This window comes from Nyctereutes procyonoides, unplaced genomic scaffold (assembly GCF_905146905.1).
Source record: "Nyctereutes procyonoides isolate TBG_1078 unplaced genomic scaffold, NYPRO_anot_genome, whole genome shotgun sequence".
In the NCBI taxonomy this organism is placed as follows: Eukaryota; Metazoa; Chordata; class Mammalia; order Carnivora; family Canidae; genus Nyctereutes; species Nyctereutes procyonoides.
This window is the reverse complement of record NW_026575134.1, coordinates 35,484,021-35,498,449: the sequence shown is the minus strand read 5'-3', so window position 1 is coordinate 35,498,449 and position 14,429 is coordinate 35,484,021. Positions and strand designations below refer to the sequence as shown.

General features: G+C 31.7%; 1 protein-coding gene across 5 annotated transcripts in view; it reads left to right on the top strand.

Moving 5' to 3' along the window:
- Nucleotides 1–14,429, top strand: part of ELP4 (elongator acetyltransferase complex subunit 4) — a 252,754-nt gene that overhangs the window by 118,827 nt on the left and 119,498 nt on the right. The window contains exon 10 of one of the 5 annotated variants that reach the window (XR_008661311.1): nt 13,420–13,574. The exons of the other annotated variants lie outside the window; for them this stretch is intronic. The gene's annotated coding sequence lies outside the window, so the exon portion shown is untranslated. The remainder of the gene's footprint in view (nt 1–13,419; nt 13,575–14,429) is intronic. 5 annotated transcript variants of the gene reach the window in all.

The window sequence follows — 14,429 nt, the reverse complement described above, 5'->3', positions numbered from 1 at the left end:
CTAATGCAGTTCTTAGAAAATGTTTCCTGCTGATATTCTTAAGTTCTTTTGGTATCATGAAATAATGTTCTTCAACTATCTTATTTTTTCCTCTTTTAATGACATATCATTAGAGTATAGCAAAAATGATTTTGTTTTACACATCTATTCAAAGTAAAGCGTCAAACTTACATGATAAGTATGACATGCGTATTTCCAAGGCTTTCAAAAGCATATTTAATTAAATGTTAATGAGCTGTGCTTATTTGTGTGTGGAATGTGAATGCTACCCACAATTGTGTATGGCTAAGAAAAGAGGATCCTTATCTACATTCTAAAAGCAGTTTTCTTTACTATTAGTGAAATCACCTTTCCGCTTTCCATGCTGAACAAAACAAAGTATAATTTACACCAATGTCTTTAAGTAAATTTTCTACAAAACTTAAACTTTTTTTGTGACCTTTGTGCAAGCAGTAGTGACAGAAAGTAGTAGTACAAAAGATTTATTTCAACTTAATCTTGCTAAAGAGCAAATGAACATACCACTATTAAGCAATTAGAGTTGATGTATTTATTAAGGAAATAAATGCTCAGGGAGAGATGGCTTTTGGGTGATGTGATAGTTATCAGTATAGTCGGTGCAATTTTTTTTAACAAAGACATAAAACAGCCAAACAGCCTTGACAAACCATTTTGTTTAATCTCTTTTCAAATGAAAAGCTCTTAAGCAGGCCACTTGTCTTAACTGCTTGAAACCATAAAAAGAGAGAATTGCCACCAATAAATTAGCATATTTTTAACTTCATCACCAAATGATGGTCAATGTGGCTTGGCACTGCTTTGGTGTTTGGGACTTCACCCTTAAGTGACCACTTTGGCCCTTTTTTGACCCTCTGCCCTCTTTAGCTGGCCACTTGATAAGGTAACTTCATGGTTCTCTCTCTTTTTCTCTTTCCCTTCACATTTGCAAGTAGCACTAACCTATAAATCATTGTAAGGGCCCTATCCAGTGACAAATTAATGTGCCCTCCTCCTAATTAATGGTCATCAATGTCCTTAATTATCTAATCCTATTGAGAGCAGTTAATAGTTAATCAGGCAGCCAGTTCTTCAAGCAGGTCATCTCTGCAGGAGTGTTAGAAGTTTCTCATCTGGGGATACACCCTTCAAAAGCCACTTAAAGCCAAAAGATCGAGAGTGTAGAAATACTGATTCTTGAGCTAATTTGCTTTAGTTCTCAAAAGAAACTATTGAAATGGAACCCAACACTGTAATTATTCAAACATTGTTTCAGTTTTTCTGATAGAATACTGAGAAACTTACCATTATTATTCACCAATTTTAGGCGATATTTTGCTTAAAAATTTTAGAGGGATTAAGTTATAGGTAGTGTCACAAGGAAAGCATGCTTCATCATTTTCTTTTAAGTTGAGCTTACATTTTTATTGAAAAATGTGGGGTTTTTTTTCTCTAACACCTTTCTCCCAAGTGAGTATTCCGACAACCAGGTCTAAGGTATCATGTCTATCATCATAGAAACTAAGCAAGTATATTCCCTCATGAAAATCATATTGCATCCAGGGAAAAAAGTAGCACTGTAGTATGGATCATATTTATTCTTTCTCCCTCTCTTTCACACACATGTACACAACATACACATACACACACACACACACACACACACAGTGGATCTTATTTTGGGGATGAGGGGGTAGAAGTAAAAGACTTAAATAATGTCAAGTGGGACCTCTTTTTGAATAACTTTATGTTCTAATAGTGACTGCACTTTACCATTGGAACTGATATGAAATCTTTTATAAACCACATAGGTTTCTGTTCCATTTCCTCTCTTCTATTCCCAACATTCTAAACTAAGAGAACAATTATAAATGATCACCTGTGGTTTGGAAGCAATAAGCAAAACAAAACACAAATCGATGATTGGTTTTTAAAAAGTTAATATTTAATACAGTTGATCAAATCCTTTACTTTTTTTTTACATAAAAATATAACCTTCATCTTTTTTTATACATAGAAATATAGGTGAAACACATCCCAAATAACTTATTTCCTCGTGCAATAAAATTCAGTGTGATGATTAGAAGAAATATGAATTCAGGAACAAAACAAACGTAATAGAAGCATATATAGGTATAATTATAACAAGATAAAATCATGTGGTTCATATAAGACTAAATGATTTAAATATAGCATTGTACCTTATAAAATACATACCCAAACAGGTAGCAAGTCTTTGATAATATATTGTAGAAATTGAAAACAAGAGGATTCCTTTATTAGGGGAAAAAGTGACATTGTTTTAATATGCACAACAAATAAATGTTTTTTCTAAACTGATACTAAAAAGAAAAAGTAAAATGTATACTCTACTAGTCTGTAAAGTGTGAGATTATGATATAGCAGGCAATGAATATCTGTTTCACTTGCAGAAGACAAAGGTGGTTTAGCGGGTAAAGCAGAAAGTTTTCTGATTCCATGCAGGTAGATTTGTTACATGTTGGAATTTTCTATCAGTCACATGGTCTCAAAAGTTGGCATGTTTGTAAACAAACAGCAAAAGAAACAGGAAAATACCCTCATCTCTATTTTTAGGGTACCCTTTCTTTTGATTTATTAAATACCCTTTTTATGATAAATCATAAATTATCATATTTTTATATATGAAAACTGATTTTTTTTTAATTAACAGCTACCAAGGGCCTCTAACAAATAGAGCAGCTTTAACCAGCAATCTTTAATTTGAGTGATCTGGAAAAAGCAAAAGAATATTTCTTTCTTCTTGGAATGTGTATTGGTATTATTCAGATTCAAGTGGAAGCATTTATCTAATCACAGTAAATTTTCACTAATACCAAGTATTCATCAGCCATAAAGCTCTTTAAATTAGCCCCTTACAAAAACCATACCAGAATCATATCTATAGTAATAATCTAAAATTCTGGCATGCATTCTGGATAAGTAAAAGAAAATTTAAGGCTGATTCAGTCTGGCTTCAGGTTAGGAAAAAAATAGTTTTGAAATTTTGTAATCCTTCTAAATCATACTAGCATATTTGATTAACCACGATATGCTACTTATTCCTTGGCCTTACCACATAACCTTTTATCAATCGTAGCAAGATTAATAACTCTTTATTGTGTACCAGGCCCACTACTGGCTTATTTATACTTTCTATATAATAATTGAATATTTTATACCAAAAGACTTTACGAAGATATAATAATAGACTCAATACATGAAAATTGTATCTTTTTAAATCTTCATATCTATCCCAAATCTAAGAACAGTCATACACTTAGCAGGTATAAAATCTTTGCTGAAATATATGTATATAGATAAATTATGAAGTTTGAAAAATTGTCCAAATAATGCAGCTATAAATATTATATAACCTCCACTGGAGCTTCTCCATTAAGTTCCATAAGAAATTTAACTTACATACGTAGCTTCACTTCTAAGATGAAATAACTACTTGAGACATGTATTATTTTTCAATTTCTATAATGTTTGCTTCTCTAATGTTAGGATCATCATTAACCAATATTTTTCTTTATATTAGTAATTATGATGTAATTGTAATACCTAAACGAGTAAGATTTTGGTAGGATTTGAAATGTGACTTCATTTAGTTTGATGGTATCATAACAGCAAATTTTCAAAATAGTGATCAACAGTACTTACATAAGCTTTAATTGGACCCAAAACAGTAATTATCACAAAAAAAACCATAAACTATCATATTTATGTGGGTCTTGCACACTAAATGAATATTAAGAGTTAAGAAAATGAAAGTAAATTGAGTTTACTCAAGATTGTCTTTAATACTTTGCCCCTAAATCAGAATACAGGACTCTGGTACCTCTCCAGTCATCAAGAACTTTTTCTCACAGAATTGATAAACCAATATTTACTGAGTAACAACTATTAATTGTGTACTTACTTCGAAAATTCATTCTTAAGTATTAAGACCAAAATATTACATGCCATCAGTATAAATTAGCTTTATATTGTACTGCAGTATACTTGATAGGATTCAGTAGAATTATTTGAAATTCTTACATATTGGAAAAGCATAAACTCTTGCAGTCACTATGACAATGTTGGACAATGTAGAGTTGCATGATATCTTTGGTCCTAGGTTTCCTTACTTCCCTACATTTTGTATCAATAGCATTTTCCAGTTTTAAGCGAGAAGTAGAAAGGTGGCTGTTTACTAAACTTAGAGGTAGAGGGGAGGGTTGATTAACGTATTTGTCAATGAAAAATTATGTCACTAAAATAAAATAATGGAAACCTAAATGTCTGACTCAAGAGCATTAAAGTTGTAGCATGATAGACCATATAGTCCACTAATGTATCTCTTCTGATCCTGTTGTCCTCCACAAATATTGAAATATTCAATTCCCAAATGTATTGCAGTTAGCAAAAGGAAATCAAAGTGGAACGTAGGTATCTGTTCATATAGATCAAACCATTTGTCAAAAGTAAATTCAAATTAGCATTCTTTAACAATGGAAATGTCATTTTATATGTGTTTACATCTAAATATATTCATTATATTACCATCCCCATATTTACATTTTAATTCCCAAATAAGGTAGACATACAGTAGGGTCATAGAGGTTTCACTGACTCTCCAGCAGTTGGTAATACTGTACTCTTACATATTTCACATGTCATAGTGAGCCTATCAAAAGTGCATACCACCTTAAGGGGAACACAATTTTGAGACTGTCTAATCCTATTTCTTCCCACATTGGAATCTTAATTAGAAGAGATAAGGAAAAAAAAACATCATTTAACTAAATTATTGTCTTGAATCTGTAGCAAAAGGTATAATCCGCAATTGGGCCAATTAGTGAACCCCATAGTTAACTATGCTGCAGCGAACAATTTGATTAGATCTGACACCATCCTAGTTCTCACTGTTGTTTTGCCAGGTATGATGGTCAGACTTCAAAGAGCTTGAGGCATCAGCAGGGCAAGGTTTGGAGGCCAGCTTAGGTCCGGTTGTTAATCTCTCTGCTAAAACCACAGCAGCTCTCACACAAAACAAGCTTACACGACACAATCATGCGGTATTAAAGTTAGGGTTGAGTCATGCCAATTTGCCTTTGATTTTTTGATGATTGACCAAAGATGGCTACATGACTAGACACATGCTAAAAGTATACTGATTAGGTAAGTTCCCAAAATATTTGAAGTATTTTTTAACTTCCTATATAAATATTAGGAAAGTTTATCCTCTTTGATCAAACTTCCAAAGCAGTAGTACTGTATCAGGGGAAAAATGAGTATTTCTTACTGGCAGCCTGAATCCCAAACTTTTTACTTACCATTTCATAAAAATTAGTGTTTACATTAATAATTCCTTAAGGAGAATGTAAAAGGAAATTCTTTCTAAGTGGTAAGCTTTTTAAAAATCTATTAAGCACATTAAAAGAAAAAAAAAACATTTTTCCCTGAGTCATTTATGTTCTCTGACAATTTTTCTGAAATTTCTTTATAATTATTTTCCACTTAAATGTTGAGTAAAGTGCCCTTCCAGGATGTGATTGCATAAGTGTTCTTTTCTCTGCATTCTGATTTGTTGGAATATTGCAGTAATAGTGACATGTTTCCATTCTGAGAAAAGCCTAAGGCTGCTTTAGTATTATTCCGAATGATTGAAGCTGCCATCTTGCTGACTTTCCCTTAGGCAGCATAAGGCCTGTTTGCTTTTGTGTTCATTTCACATGCTTCCTGTGAGTTGGGCTAGCAGAACATCATTGCTTCATTTGGCAAGGAAGAATAAATTCATGTTTGGCTATTAAAGTTTCTGTATGGTCATCAACACATGAGATACTAAATTTAGACTTTGTTATATCAAATGAATCCTGTTTCTTTGAGAAGTATTTTAAATTATGACACCATGACTGTGAATAATTTTTATATAAAAATAGTCATTTTATAAATTGAATTAGAGTCTAATATTTCATATTGTGCTAATCTTCATACTAATTAATACTGCATTTTAGTCAGGAATATAAAGAAGGCATATATTTGAATAGCAAGATGGTGGCACAAGTAAAAATCTAATATTTAGAATCTTGCCAAGTAGTTTTCAGAATGCAAGTGTGTTAAAGATTCAGTGGTACCTGTAGTACAGCAGTCTCACTTTTGAGACCAGGGTGGTACAGATTCGGCATCATCTAAGGATACAAAGAGGAAAAAAATATCTCTTCTCCTCTTTCCTGAATTTTGCAGATACAAGTATTTCTGTATGTATTCTATGGTTTGACTCCAGGAAAATTATATTGCAGTACTTCAAGGATTTTCTTAAAGCATTTGTATAACTGCTATTGCAGAACTCACCCATTTTATTTGGTATTCCCTAAACCACTTCCTCCCACAATGTGCTATTTATGGTGTCTGAAAAAGATAGAAAAACAGAAAACAAAAAATGATGACAAATCATGGCTATCCCATTTCATCAGCTAGAAGTTGAGAACATAATATTTTACAAATGTAAACTCCAAGGTGCCTAGAAGAGTAATAACATATTATAGAGCTTAGTAAATATGGTATCCATGAACTTTTGTGATTACTATAGGCAGCTTTGGGAATATTTTTGTTCCCAAAATATCTTTAGTCCTTCCACAAGGTCTTTGCGCAGCAAATGTCCAGAATGTTCATCCCTCCATCCTTTCATGGCTTTTTCTTGTCATTGAACTGCAGGTTAAACATCTCAGCCTCCTTAGGTCTTCCCTGACTGACGCATCTGAAGTATTCATTCTATTATCTACTATCATGTACCTGATTTTAATTCTCATTGTAACACATATTACTGCAGTTGCTTATCAGTAAATTTGTTTGTTATTTTTCAACATTATTCAGCCTGACTTGCTGTAAGCTTCACAAGATTTAGGACATAGTCTGTCTTTTTTGTGTGTGGTGAAATCCCAAGCATACATTGTAGGTGTTCCATGAATATTTGTTAAATTGCAAAGTACTATTTTTAGAGTAACTCATGTCTACAATAAGTGTATTTAAAAACGTATTGGGTATCTCATTCATTCTGGTATTGTGTTGAGTGCTTCCACATACACTACCATATTTAATTCTTATTTGATATAGAAACCCTTGCCATAGGCATTATTACACACATTTTAATGTAAGAGAATAGGAGGAATTATATAACCTTCCCAAAGTCATAGAGCTAGGATTAAATCCAGATCTTTTAACTCCATGTACAGAATTATACTGGAAAGTTAACACGCTCAGGAGCTCTGTTAATTATTATTGATTTAAAAATAAAAAGTTTTATTGAGTGTTTAACAGGGGCCTAGGACTATTGCAAGTGCTTTATAGCTATAACCTGTGAGCTCTCACAACTACTGGATACCATTATTATCTACATTTTATAAATGAGGAAACTTAAGGTTCAAAGAGATCAAGTAACCTAACTTATCCAAAGTTACTAACTGACAAAAATGACACTTAGACCAAAGCCTGGGCTCTTAACCAGCAACCACTCACCATGTCACAAGATGTATTGCAATCTCATCTTCAGTGCATGAGCCAGAAAGCCTCCGCCCTGAGACATAAAAAGGAATAAACCTCAAAAATATACATACATTGATAAATAATCTGTTAATATTCATGTTAAAAATTATTGTGTTCCTAGTAAGCAGTTCTACTCTATTTTTATTTTTTTTCTACTCTATTTTTATAAAATACCTTATAAAATTCAGATTGGATTAATCATGGCTTCTCCCTTATGTAACATTAGGACTGCGAGATTGTTCTTTCCTTATTTTTTTACTAATTTCTGGTATTTGGTAGGTATTTCTTAATAGAAGAGTTAATTTGCAAAAACTATAAAGCCACTCCCTAAGACACTAACCACTTCTGTAGGAATTCTAGATCTTAACCATGTAATGTGGGGAAAATATTCTATACAAAGAACCATGGTTCCCTTGGTTAGGTCCACTCTTTTGATATGGTTCAAAAGTATCAAAATTTAACTACAGTGTATTATTATTGTATTCACTTACATTCTACATTCAGGTATTTTTGCAAATATTAATTTACTCATAATTACCATGTTGTTATATTTTCCTAAATTATTTTATAATATTATCTTTGAAGCATCAAAATTTATGTCGCTAGATAATTAAGGTATATACAGTTTATAAGGTAGTAAGATACCAAATTCAGTTTTTTCAAATTTCCTATTTTTGCATCCTTTTTTATCATAACTTGTTCTAATGAAGGTTTAATCCATTCATATTAATATCTATTTCTTTATCTGCTGCAAATGTTTTATTTATTGGAAATCCTTCAGCTACTATCTTTAAGCAAAATTAAGCAATTAATCTTATGAGCGCAAAGTATTTTCTTTTTTATTGATCAGTGTTACTAAAAAAAAGTTTCCTACAGTTTACTGTAAGAAATATTCCTCATTAAGGAACAATGAGATTAAATATAAGTTACTAAGCTTTTAAAAGGTAGAACTTTTAAGAGACTAAGAGAAACGGAGGTGTAATGGAAGTTCCTTTAGCCACAAAACTAGTAAAGCAGTTCTCTTATTTAAGTAGAAATTAAAGTTTCATCAGAGTTATTACTGTCATAACTCCACACCACAGTGGACATTTCATAGAGTAGCCGATTCAGGTTCTTTGTATCTGGTATAGTGAAGTTCACTGAACTGTTTTGTCAGGTGCTGTCAAGTCAACCCACCATTGTTGAAGAGAATCAGACTAAATCATTTTGGCATGAGCCTTCCAGAAATAAGATACTTAATATGAATGGTTTAATGAAATTTGAGTATTTGATTTCATTTTTTTGTTAAGACTGTCAAAAATATATTGTACTCATTCAGAAATGTCTGAGTAAATCAGTTGAAATATCTGATCCTATACTTTATTGAAATTTTGCTTTAAATACCTTTACTTAATATAAATGACTTTTGGAATGTATTTGAGGATTTGAGTATGTTTTGTTGGATATGTGATTCTTCCCTAAACACTTCGAAGTTGTAAAAGTTCCAATTGTATAGTTATTTAATAAAGAGAGAAGAGGTGTCTTTTACTAAGATTAAAATCTTCAGTTATAAAGTGGAGCCTTTACTCAGTAGAAAATAACTATTTTTATTTCCAAATACTATTTTATTAAAAAGTTGTATTTTTTACATTTTTAATGATTTAATGAATTGTTTGTGCTAGTTCTAAATATTTAATTCTTCCATGATTGGGAAAACAGCTTGTGCTTCTGATCAATAGTCATTTAAAAGGCATTATTATAATGTAGACTTAGTTAAATGCCTTTTTTGTATATATATTTTGATAGGAAGAGGTTGTTGATATATCTGCTCAACAACCTAAGAAATATTTTACCAACTTATACTATAGCTATGGTGTAGCATTGAAAACTCTTGTAACAAAAAGCCTCTTGGTGCAATTAAAGGTCACTTGTACATATTGTAATAGGCTACTCATTTACAAGATCTTTGTTAAGGGTCAGTGCTATAGCATGAAATGGATTGCCCTTGTTGAGTCTGTAAATAAATGGGTCAACTTATCTTGTATTCAGTGGTCAAAGGGAAAAACTAACACAATACTAGTTTGTTAGTATTTTTACAAACAAGTTGCTAAAATGTTGACTAAAACCAAATGTACCAGTACTATAGAAAATTATTAAAATATATACCTACAGTTTTTAAGGAAAACTGCTAATATACAAATATATACAGTTGTTTAAATATATGGATCATGTCCAGATATAGGGAAATTTAGCACAATGGAACCATCAAATTTTCTTTATCATAAAACTAGCATGTTTCAAAATGGCTAAGATATATATATACTCCCATTTTTTCTGTATTGAAGTTCAAAATTTGTAAGGGATAGGTATGAAAAAGTAATCAAACTTGACAGCGATTTATTTTCATTATTTTTCATAGCCTTTCCAATGCTCTGAGGGAAACAAATGGTGGTGCAGATAAAGTATTAGTAATGGTCTGTGCTGAATGAATTCACTCACCTGATTTTTCAGTAAATCAAGATTTTAGGGTAAAAGTAAAACTAATGATGAAAATAAAATATTTTGTACCTTATAGTAATTTTAATGCATTTAGATTTTGTTATACACACAAACACACACACACACACGAGGTTAAGTCATTTTTTTTGCTCTCAAAATCAAATTAGTAAATATATACTACTGAAATAAATTTATCCGGCACTTTCTAGATTCTTCCCTCTGAATTTGGCCAGACAGACACCTATATACCTCTAATTACTTTGGGTGTTGCTTTGTATTATCAAAAACTTTAAATTTGTAGCCAATGTCAAATCAAATCCGGGTCTAACAAAAGTAATTAAACAAATCAAATGAATAATGATAAATTACCCTTCAAAAACTTGTAGGACTTATTTTTATAGAAAAATACCAAGGCTAGTCATTAAGGCCAATCATGATGTAAGCAGACAATATCTGATTACTTAAATCAGATAAATCTGCTTGTTGTTTAGCTCTTGAAAGTCCATCTACTCTTCAATGTGTTGTTTGGCTTTACTACCATATTTCTTTAGCACAGTGAAAATATCATGATCATTCTTAAGCCTCTTTTATAAAATATTGAAGCTTTGAGAAAATGCAGTTCATTTAGGTGCAGAAATACTTTAAATTCATGTCTGTTTTACTCATCAACATTTCCCCTCTTCCTAGTTCAGTGCCTGATCATGTAGGTGCTCAAAACATAATGAATGAATGAATGAATGAATGTCCTCTTGACAGTGCTCAAACATATTAGTATGAGTATAAAATCTCACCATTTCAGGGCAGCCCGGGTGGCTCAGCGGTTTAGCGCTGCCTTCAACCCGGGGTGTGATCCTAGAGTCCTGGGATCGAGTCCCACGTCGGGCTCCCTGCATGGAGCCTGCTTCTCCCTCTGCCTGTGTCGCTGCCTCTATGTCTCTCATGCTTAAGTAAATAAAATCTTAAAAAAAAAAAAACCCTCACCCTTTCAGATATATGAAACTATATGACTATATGGAATAGTCTGATAATGCTAATACAGTTTTCATAAATGGTTAGCATTCTTCGAAGATTTTGAATAAGTAAAGTAACCTTCAAAAATAGCAACTGATCTATTTGCAACAACATGGATGAACCTATAAAGTATTATGTTAAGTGAAACAAGTGGAAGAAAGTCAGATACCATATGATTTCACTCATATGTGGAACCAGAAAAACAAAATGAACAAACAAAACAAAAACACGCTCATAGATACAAGAAACAAACTCTTGGTTATCAGAGAGGGGAAGGTTGGGGGAGCAGGAGAAATAGGTGAAGGGAATTAAGAGGTACAGACTTCCAGTTATAAAAAGTAGTCACGAGGATGTAATGTACAGCATAGGAACATAGTCACTAATATCATAATAACTTTGTATGGTGACAGATAGTAACTCGACTTATCATGGAGACCATTTTACAATGTATAAAAATATCAAATCACTATGATATATACCTGAAAGTAATAGGATATTGTGTATCAACAAAAAATTATTTCAAAATCAGCTAACAATATAATGAACTGTTATTGCTGAAATGAAGTCAAGCTGTACTCTTCAAAAATATCAGATAGAAAATGAAGAAATATATAACTTTTAGTTACCAAAAAGTACTTGGTATTGTTTGAATCACTATTTCCTGTCATTTTTTTTGCCATTTGAAAATTATTTTGAATGCTTTATCTTAAAAGATTTTATCATAAATTTTCCAAATCTGTAAAAGTCCCCCACAGCTGACAAGAATCAGATGTGATTCTTAGGTTTAAAGTTACCTATACCTTCTAATCCCCTTTGACCCAGTAATTGCCTGTTAATATGCCTAGTCTTCTCGGGCCAGTAGAGTGGATTTTATTGCCTTATGGTTCTGTGGCTTTTAACAGAAAAGGATTTATGAAACTCAGGAGTCAAGCATGAAATGATTATGTACAGTGGAATTTAAATACAACATTTTGGTTAAGTTCATATTTAAGTGCACATTGGTAATAAAGCAACTAATACCACTTCCACACTAACAAAGCATCAGAACTATCATTATTGCAGAATCATCCCACTGACCTCTTTGTGCACATGGAGCTGACAAGTCCCAATCTAATTCTTTTAGTTTGGCTTCTTAAGAATTTCCTCCTGGGAAACCATCCTGGCCCAGATAGAAATGTAAGGACGATTATAATCAGAAGAAAAGCTTTACAGTGCATAATTTATAGCTGAATGCATTTCCTTCATGGATCCTATTGACTTAATGTGTAATTTAGTCAAGAAACAGAAAGAGTACATGTAAAGATATTTTGGAAATTGTGGTCTACTTTTCATAGTGCCATAAATATGAGCCGTTTTGTTGCTTTAACATTCAAACATTGTAACATTCCCATCATTTTATTGGAAAGAGTCTTTTGGCTTGGTTCATGTAAAAATAGGTAAGTAAAAGACAATATTAAACCAACTTTGCCCCTGATGCTTTAAAGCATGAAGTTCACAAACTATGACCTGTGGGCCAAATCCAGCCTCACTGTGTTTTTTTGTTTTGTTGTTTTTTTTTTTTTTTAAATAAATTTTGATTGGAACACAGCCAGGCCTATTTGTTTATAAATTGTCTATGGCTGCTTTCACTCTGCATCACTAAGTTGACATTTTATGGCACGCAAGACCAAAAAATATTTACTTTCTGGTCATTTACAGAGAAACTTTGCAATAAATAACACCCACTACTTTAGAAGACTGCATACTTTAAAGAAAATTTACTGAAAGAATTGTCAATTGCAGGATATGATCGATAGTCTTAAAATTAAGCTTTGAGTAATAATAAACCCATATAATCATTTGATGTGTAGTTTACACTTTCTGAATTAATAATGCTGGTGTGTTTCTTTGAGAAAATACCTACATTTCTTAAAATTCAAAAAATCAGAAGAGAAGGGAACTTACAATGCTTCAAAGCCACTTTCGTATCATATGCACATATTTTTCTCACTCAGCCTCTGTGTATTCATGAAGAACCCACTTTCTTAGAGGCACCCCATTTCAGTCTCTATCAACTACAGTTGCTAGAAAATTCTTCCAGATGCTAAAGCAACTTCCCCCCATTACATTAGTACTAATTCTGCTTTCGGAAGCCACACATTAATTGGTATTTTATGTATTATAACTGAATTCCTAATAAACACCTAGTATATGAGAAACAATTATAATTTATATGTATATCTTCTTATTTTCCTTAGATTTTGTATTTCTTTTATAAAACATTATAAATTAAATTAACCATCTTATGCTATTTATTGTACATTTAACTTAGAAACTTAAGCACGAAGCCCACATAAACTTTGAAACACCCTTTAATGGAACCTTTTTTCTTTTTCTTTAATATAGGTGTTAATTAGAAATACTGAAGTAATAATCTTGAGTTCTGAGATAAAAAAGGCTTCATGAATTACAAGTGCATACAATTTAAGTATTAGAAATCAATATTTTTGTCTTTAGCATGTTTGAATTCACAAGTGAACTTCAGATTAAAAGTGAGAAAAGTAAGTATGACTTTTCAAATTTATTGTAATCTATTTAAGATTATTTTGCCATAAGTAAATTAATCAAAATGTAGCATGAAACTTTTGATGATTGAGTAATTAGAAGCATAAGGATATACGTCTATCAGGTTTTGATTTTAGCAGCAGAAGTATACCAAAGAAAGATTAGCTGCTCATTATCCACACTACCTAGTGTATGTAATTGATAGCCAAATTAAAACAGAAGGTTTAAGTGGCCACGATGGATCAAGAAGTCTTGCTTATTTTTCACTTCATTTTTTTTAACTGTAGGAATTTTTTAGGCAAGGAAATAAGACCACATTAAAACTTAAAATATAAACATATTATTAAAAGTAGTTTGGGGATTGGTCAGAATATTTTTAAGCTCTATGAAACTTGAGCTGAAATCTTTTGCCATTTTAGTTAGGAAATTTAAACATGAACACAGAATTGCTTTTCCTTAATGCATATTATTATTTTTTAAATAATTATATAAGGATTAATGTCTTTGGCACTTGTAAATTGTTTTAAAATTAGATAAAACCAATCCTTTTCAAAGGTGTTTATAATGTAGAATAGAAAAGAAGATTGCATGAAACCACACAAAAAGGACTCAAGTTAGTGTTTTCAGCCTAATAAAAATGTTGTAAAAATACTTGTAAGCTTGAAAATCACACTAGCTATTCTTGTTTCAAATTCTGTTTAATATATTGTTCTGTATGATTTTATAATAAACAGATTACTCCTTGAACAGGAATTAAGAATAAAGCTGCCAGGAAGGGGTTTTGTTGTCAGAGTAGTTCCCGCCTCATGTTTTGTAAGAGATTTCATGGTCCCATTGTAAAGAGTAGATGA